This window comes from Neophocaena asiaeorientalis, unplaced genomic scaffold (assembly GCF_003031525.2).
Source record: "Neophocaena asiaeorientalis asiaeorientalis breed wild unplaced genomic scaffold, Neophocaena_asiaeorientalis_V1.1 scaffold137, whole genome shotgun sequence".
In the NCBI taxonomy this organism is placed as follows: domain Eukaryota; kingdom Metazoa; phylum Chordata; class Mammalia; order Artiodactyla; family Phocoenidae; genus Neophocaena; species Neophocaena asiaeorientalis.
The window spans coordinates 963,641-971,189 of NW_020171804.1; positions in this window are offsets into that span (position 1 = coordinate 963,641).

The following is a 7,549-nucleotide window of genomic DNA, read 5'->3' on the forward strand; positions in this document are numbered from 1 at the left end:
CATAACAGTTCATTTTTGTTCCCTTCCTCTTTGGGACAACAGCAATGCCCTACTTCTCCCCTCGAGGGGAAGGGTATTTAGTAACATCCACATAAAAGAGAAGAATACTCGAAGGGGTAAAATCCATTTCAAACAGGGTCGTGGCAAGTGCCGTAATGATGAGCTATTTTAAGTCAGAATTTCCTTTTCTGCTCATAATTAATGCCCCTTTGAAGAACAGCATTGACACTTGAAGGAATAGATAGTTCTTCAATTTGTTTTAACAGATTCATCAAGTTTCTTATTAAAGGAGTGCTTCAGTAGCACTGTGGGCTGCTCTGTCAATTTTCAGAACCCTGTTGCTAAAAGGATTTTGAAAACTCTGAACAGCAAATAAGTAGACTTGTTTCAGTAAATTATTTCTAAAATCAGCATGAATTTGGGGGCCTTTCTTCAGAACTGAAGTATGATTGCAACACTTCAAATAAACAGGATTCTCTCAACTGCATCTGCTCATGAGAACCAACCGTTTTTGAATGTGAGAGAATGGAATACAACTTAATGGCCACAAAATCACCCAAGTCCTTCAATTGCTCCATTTAAACAGTATAAATGTTGAAGTTAGAGAACCGTTTCATGCCGATGGCTTTGATGTCCGTAGAAAGGACCTCAGATGCTGTCTGAGCAGCATTATGCAGAATCTGGGAAGGACAGCCCACACCTTCCATGGTATCGTTCCCTCCCTGCTTCAACTTTGAATAAACATTGCATCTTTATGCAAATATCCCCCAAATGTGTTTGTGTATCATCTCCACTAAAAGCAGTGCAATTGTTTTCATTAACTCCTAACTCAGTAATAGAAGGTCTGCACAAATTCACCACTGTTACTCAAGGCTCTGCTGGAAGAGCTTTTACACACAATAGCCGTTAGAAGCAAGGCTTTTTCAGGAGAAAAATATTGCACAAGCAACGGGAAAGTTTTTTTCTTCATTGCGACGACTTGTGTCTGTGGCTATGCTGTAAAAAGGTGAAGCACTGAGATCTTTGACCATGCATGTATGTATGTAACGTCAATGGCGTGGTTACACTTTTGTTATTGCAAGAGATTTTGTGCCGGCGCTTGAGAATTGGCTTCAACGTTGGAATCAGAAAATACTTCTGGCAGCAGTACGGTGAGACAGTCATCTAAGCTGAAGGACTGATGGCTGTGAGCAGAGTGGGAGTCATTACAGCTTCTGCTGCCATCACTGGAGCTGCTTCATATGAGTTTCTGTTAAGCAAAAAAAAAAAAAATGTTATATTACATTCTTTGGTACTCTTTGAGGAAACCGTATATCTCTGCTGGTTTATGTCTGACTTGTGTCCTGAACCAAGAGCTTCAAGAGAACTTTTCTTCTGCTTAGGAAATGTCCAGTGTTGAAAAAACTCATCAGGAAATTTGCACTTGCATTTTGGCATTTGGGGCTCACATACAAGAATCAAAAAGACTGAGTTAGATAATCTTGCAGCTGCCAGGACACACCTGTCCCTCCCAAGTCCAAACTCATAACTGACCATAAGCAGGGGGTGGAACCAATGAAACTGATTATGAGCTTGCGAACTAGAAGTAAACTGAACCCGTTGCAAAGAAATGGAACTTCCTGTTTGTCTGCCAGGAGAGCTGGATTTCTAGGGCTCAGGCTCCCCCACCAAAACTCAGCTGACCTGACTGAAGGTTTTGGTGGCCTGGCGCTCAGGACCAGTGGCCTTGAGAACCCCCCATGTTCAGGACTGGTCCCAGGACGAGGGCTGGTGCTGACGGGTGGGCTGTCAGGGCGGGGGTTTGTCCTGGCTGCATTTCAGAGGCTCCGACATCACTGACTGTGTGAAAAATAAATGCTTTCCATTCTCAGCACTGCCCTTCCCCAAACCCCATCCCACCTGCGGGAGAGGCCCCCAGGGATCTCCAACCTTTGTCTGTGGAGGTCTGGCTTTCTATTTGTGGGACCACATAAGCGATTCTGTCCTCAATTACTGTGGTGGTAAATTAGCTCTGTCAATTTTTTTTTGGGTAATTTATTGATAAAAGCTGAATATGGACCATTTAGGGCCTCCTGACATAGGTAGTACAGGATGCAAGGAAAACCATGAAATACAGGTCATATCTTGTAGACGCAGAATGCCTGACTACCCTAATTTAAGATTCTCTGGAGAGAAAGTGGGTCATAGCTTCCCCCCCCCCCACTTATTATTTTAAGATAAATGTGAGGTTTGACAGTGAGGCAGGTTCTGCTTCAGATCCTTGACCCCTTGTCACACCTGATGGGAGGGCTCCGTGTCACTGACTAGATGGTGGGGGGCTTTGTTGAACCAGCTGAAGTAGGGAAAGGAATGATACCAAAGAGCCTGGCTTAAGGGCTCCTTTCACCAGCCACACGCCCCCAGGTCTCCGCCACACCCCCAGGCCGATATGGACATGGCCAAGGTTACCAGAGCCCCTCTGGACTCTTACCGGCGCCCTGGGAGTCTCACTCAGTCAAAGGATGCCTTGTGGCAGGTGGTGATGGGCAGGTGTTCTCCAGAGTCTCTACAAAAACAGTCAGACTTTGGAAAAGAGTTGGGTAAAAAGAATCGATTCGAAGCAAATATGTTAAATGAAAAGCATTCACTTCTCCAGGAAGATCTGTCGGTGTGATGAGAAAGGCATTCACCTGGGAATAGAAACAAAAAGCACACAATGCACGGAAGAATGAGATTAATGAGAGCTGTACCAGCTACCAGGGACCTCCCCGAAGGTGTCAGAAAGGAAGAAAGCCTCGTGGACGGGATGTGTCACATGTCCGCGGGCAAGCAGGCAGAATGTTGCAAGATGTGATTGTTTTCCCCAAGATAATCTGTGGATTTAATGCAAATCCAACCCTTTAAACATCTTAAAGGATTTGGGAATGAATGAAACATTCGAGAAAAAAATCCTAAAGATAAAGGGAAAACATATGTGCAAGATTATCGAAGCTTCTGAAACAAAACAGAAATGATCAGGAATTCCAGCTGCCCAAGTTAGTGCTGCTAAGCTCAAATCCATAAAAGAATATTTAAGCAAAGGTGTCGACACACAGATCAAAGGAGAATGAAAACACACCAGTGTCTGAAACTTGCAAGATAGGGTACGTCTCTAAGGAAAGGATAGAAGGAAGGCTTTGTTAATGAATGTCCTTAGACCAAGTGGATAGCAATCTCAAGGGGGGAGCATGTTGCATCCTCACCTTGCATCCTGTGCTAAAATTAAATCCAGCTAAATTAAAGCATTTCATGGAAAAAATAAGATTTGCAAAACTAGCAGAAAACATAAATTATATTATCATGGAAGACAATTCTTTTCAGTTTCGAAGCAGTGGGAGAAATCACAGAGGAAAATTTAGATTCTTAAAATAAAAATGTTAAATTGTGATATCACAAAGAAAACCTAAAGTCAAAGGGACAGTAGCTGATTGTTGAAAATATCTGTGTCATGTAGACTTTCCCAGAGCAATGAGAGCTGGGAGCTCGGGTCAGGCAGGGTTGGTTTAGAATCTCCCCAGGGAGTTTTCTGAGGCTGTTTCTCTGTTCCTTTCAGAGGAATAATAATCCTGCTTTCTTAGAATTGTGGAGGAAATGAGCACTGATAATGGATGTAGAGCATCTGGCATATAGATGTTAAAAATGATGTCTCACTGTTACTACATAGATACTACATAGATGCAGATAAAGCCCTTACTGACATTTTTATAAGAGAAACAATAACCCCAGAGATAAGCAGAGAAAGGATTTGAAGAGACAAAATCATCCTTTCTCTATTCACCCTTCTATTTAAGTTCTTTCTCCTCCATCCATTTGTAAAAGAAAAATATAATTAGTAGACAATCGTCTGATAAATTGATCGACTCCTTTAGGATTTCTTTGTGTCCAAATGAAAGCATCTTAAATTATTTTCAAACCAGTTCAAAATCTGTAAAGAAGTGTAAAGCACTCAATGCTTGCACAGAAGACACCTAAATGGCCATGTCCATTGCCCCTTCATGTGAAGCATCACAAGGAAAGGACAGAGCATCCACACTCTGACTCAGTGCCCAGAAAGCCCCAAGGACAGGGTCGTTCTTTGGGCACAAGGATGTGTTGTCCTGACCCTGCAGGGCTTGCTGTCTGGTGGGCACTGCAAAGGCAGATACTAATTTAACAAGGAGGCTTAACCCTCCTGGTAAAAATAAGGGGGAGATGCCCCCGGCCTTCCTTAGAGCATCTACTTTAGGAAAATTGCAATTGTAAGTTCCTTCCCTTCCCCTTGGAAATGTATGGAAATCTGTTTATAAGCAAAATAAGCTGGCCTCCAGCTTTACACCAGGAGTGTCTTTCTCCAGGATCTGGAACCACCTCTTTGGAAAGACAACCTCCCAGAGAGATGGCACCCTGGCTCCCAGTGTCCATGGGGGTGTTAGTGTCCCACTAACCTCAGTGGGTGCCTGGCCCCAGGTTGCTAAACTACTCCTGTCATAAGGAGAGGAGATATTTGTTTTTCTTTTGTCTAAAACCAAGAAGCAAACCCAGGTGGTCACCCCCAATTACTGGGTGAATCTAGGAGGAACTACATGTGACAAATGGTGCTGTCAGGTCTCTTACCTGAGAAGTTGTTATGTTTATCTTGGAAACACGTGGGTAGTGGGTTGCATCTGCTTAGAGCCTGAAGGGAGAGGCGTCTTCCTGTCTCTGCAATCTCTCAGCAGGTTGCCTGGGATACACATCCCATTCTGTTTTATTGCTCCCACAGTAATACACCTGTTTTCTCGGCTCCCTTTCTGAAGAGATTTCCTGGATTGGGAGAAGCTTTTGTTTGCGGTCACATTTCCTTAGCAGCGAGCCGTGGTGTTGGGGGGGCCATGGCTGCAGTGCGGGGAGCACAGGGGGAAGACCTCACCGGTGACCAAACCCTCCGGATGCTCAGTCAGTAAAATGAGGAGCATAGAGGGTTGTCGTGAGAATTAAATACTATATGTAAAATCCAGAAGCTCAGTCTATGCTCAGGGCTCCTGTGTTCCCATCCCTTCCACCCTGGTATGGAAAAGAGGTAAAGAAAGAGGAACCAGGTAGAAAAGGTGCCTGGCTGAGCCCTGCAGTGATAGGACAGGTTCTGACTGTGCCGACCTCAGCCTTCGAGGGGGATCTGAAGAACCAAAGCATTCCCCCAGCCCCCCAGCCCGGGCCTGACCGGACGACTGGACAGCATCTTATTGTCCATTTTTCCACCGGCATAAGCCTCTGTGTGCCCAGGTGTGCTGAAAAGCAGAAATGCAAAGAAATGTGAGGAGCCTCTGCTTTTCTGAAGAAGCAGAAAGAATTGCTGATCTTACAAAGAAACTTTGCTCCCTGAAGATTTTAGCGCTGATTTTGCACATTTAGAAATCTTGGTCACTTCGGCAGCATTGGAAGCAAAGTCCAAATTTCTGGGGCTCATTGACTCGCAAACTTCCAGGCCTGATGAAATGGGAGCAAGGCTGACGGTACCAGATTTCCAGAGCCCAGGTGGCAGCTGGTTATGACCCAGAGCTCAGCCTTCTGTCATCTGAACTAGTTCTTACCAACATCCATCAGCATCGAAAACGTGAGGGCCAGGGTTCAGTGCCTGAAAGCACTTACTCCTTCTGTGGTGACATCCCGGGGGAGGGGGGCAACACTTCAGACCGGCTCCTGGATCGCCATCCCGGAAGCCTTACAGATGACCCAAGGAAAACCAAAGCCGCGGAACATTTGTATCCCCCAAACCAGGGCAAAGTGTCATGTGTCCCGTGCTGCATGGAGTTTCTGCTAGATGTGCCACAAACGGGACCAGCCTAAGGGCTGGGAGGCCTGTGTCCTGGGAAGTGAGCGCTGGAGGGCCTGCTGGTAGCCTGTCGTCGGGGATGGAGGGGTGGGCGGAGGGCCGGGGGCCCAGCTGGGCCGCGGGAACAGGGCTGGCTGCTGAACAGCGTCCGGTAGAGGATGCGGCTTCCCAGGCCACTGAGAAAGTAACGTGGAGTCTGTGAAGAAAAGAGTTTCAGATAAAGGACTGCGGTCCTTCATATAGCTTACGACAGACAAAAGTGCCGCATCTTTGTGAGAACGAAACAGCAGTATGTGTGCTCAGCGTTTTTAAGGAAATTAAGGGCAATGGGATAATAAACAAAGACTTTTGAGATGACAGCAGGGACGGAAGGTAAAAGAAGGACCACGAGGAAACATAATTAACATTTGTGTGTCCGGGCCCCCTTGCTGCTCCAGGATCTCACCTGCCCGGCAGTCACGCACACCTGTGACAGGTGGTCCTCGAGAGCACCCACTTTTCCCAGGGTGGGACGACCAGGCCCTTCCCGATTGGTGAGCGATCCCTCAAGGATACAGTGACGCCAGGGCAGGCTCAGTGAGGCCCACAGTGCTGACAACGTGCCGGATTCTGTAGCGCCTGGGAAACGCCCGGGACCAGCACATCTTCTTGCTCGTGTTTCTTTCTGCCTTGCTAGGCGCCACCCACCTCCTTTTTCCAAGTTCAGGGAAAAGCTGAGTGGGCCAGGCCCCTGTGCCCCTCCTGAGGTTTGTAGAAGGGCTGGGAGCTCCGGCCTCAGCCGGGAGGGTGGCACTGCAAACCCTCTCCTGGTCCTGCAGGGAGGTCTGTGAGCCAGCCCAGCCCTGGGGAAGGGGCCTCCGTCCCCACTCTCCTGGCTTCCTGGGTTTCCACCGACTCCTCTGGGAGGTGGGGACCGGCTTCACCTCTGGAGGGGATGCAATCCAGACGGAGTGGAAGGCGGGGAGCCTGGGGGCTGGTCTCGCTCGCAGGTGTCAACTCTGTAGATGCTGCTACATCCACTGCTCTGGTTCTCGTCCTTCTCAATGCTTTCTCACTCTTTCCCTCCCCCAGCTCTGTCAGCTGCAAACACATACTATTGATTTGAAGACGTTGTTTTAAGAAGCAGGAAGCGTGTGCCCTTGTGCACAGGCAGGGTCATCCGTAGCCCCTCAGGACGCAGCCATGTGTCCCATACACTGGAGCGCATATCAAATTATCTCTCCCCCCAGAAAACTAAGCTCTGTGAGGACAGCGCTTCTCTGTGCCGGTGTAGACAAGGGAGGAGGGGATATTTGAATGAATGAATGAATGAATGAATGAGTGAATGGATGAATGGCATGCTCGCTTGTTAGCCCCACTCCACCCCCATGTGGACCAGGGAGGCTGACTGTAGCCTTTGGCTGGTGTAGATGACACGCTAGTGAGTTCCTAGGGATAAACATCTAGCAATGGCGTCTGCTCTGAGCTCCTGGCTTGTCTTGTGGCTCTGGCCCCGGTAGGATGTGCGATCAGGCTGACGGGACCCGGGTCAGAGCCCACACCCCAGCCGCGAGCCCACACCCCAGCCGCGAGCCCACCTGATGCTGTGCCCCCGGCCAAGGGCACAACCAGGAGGCCCTCAGCCGGGTCTAGCTGTTTCAACGTGTCCTTCGAGCTCCCATACTGTGTAACAACTATGTTCCATCCTATCTCAGCACATATCCCCTCCTGCCTCCCTCCCCCCACCCCCTGAAAACACTG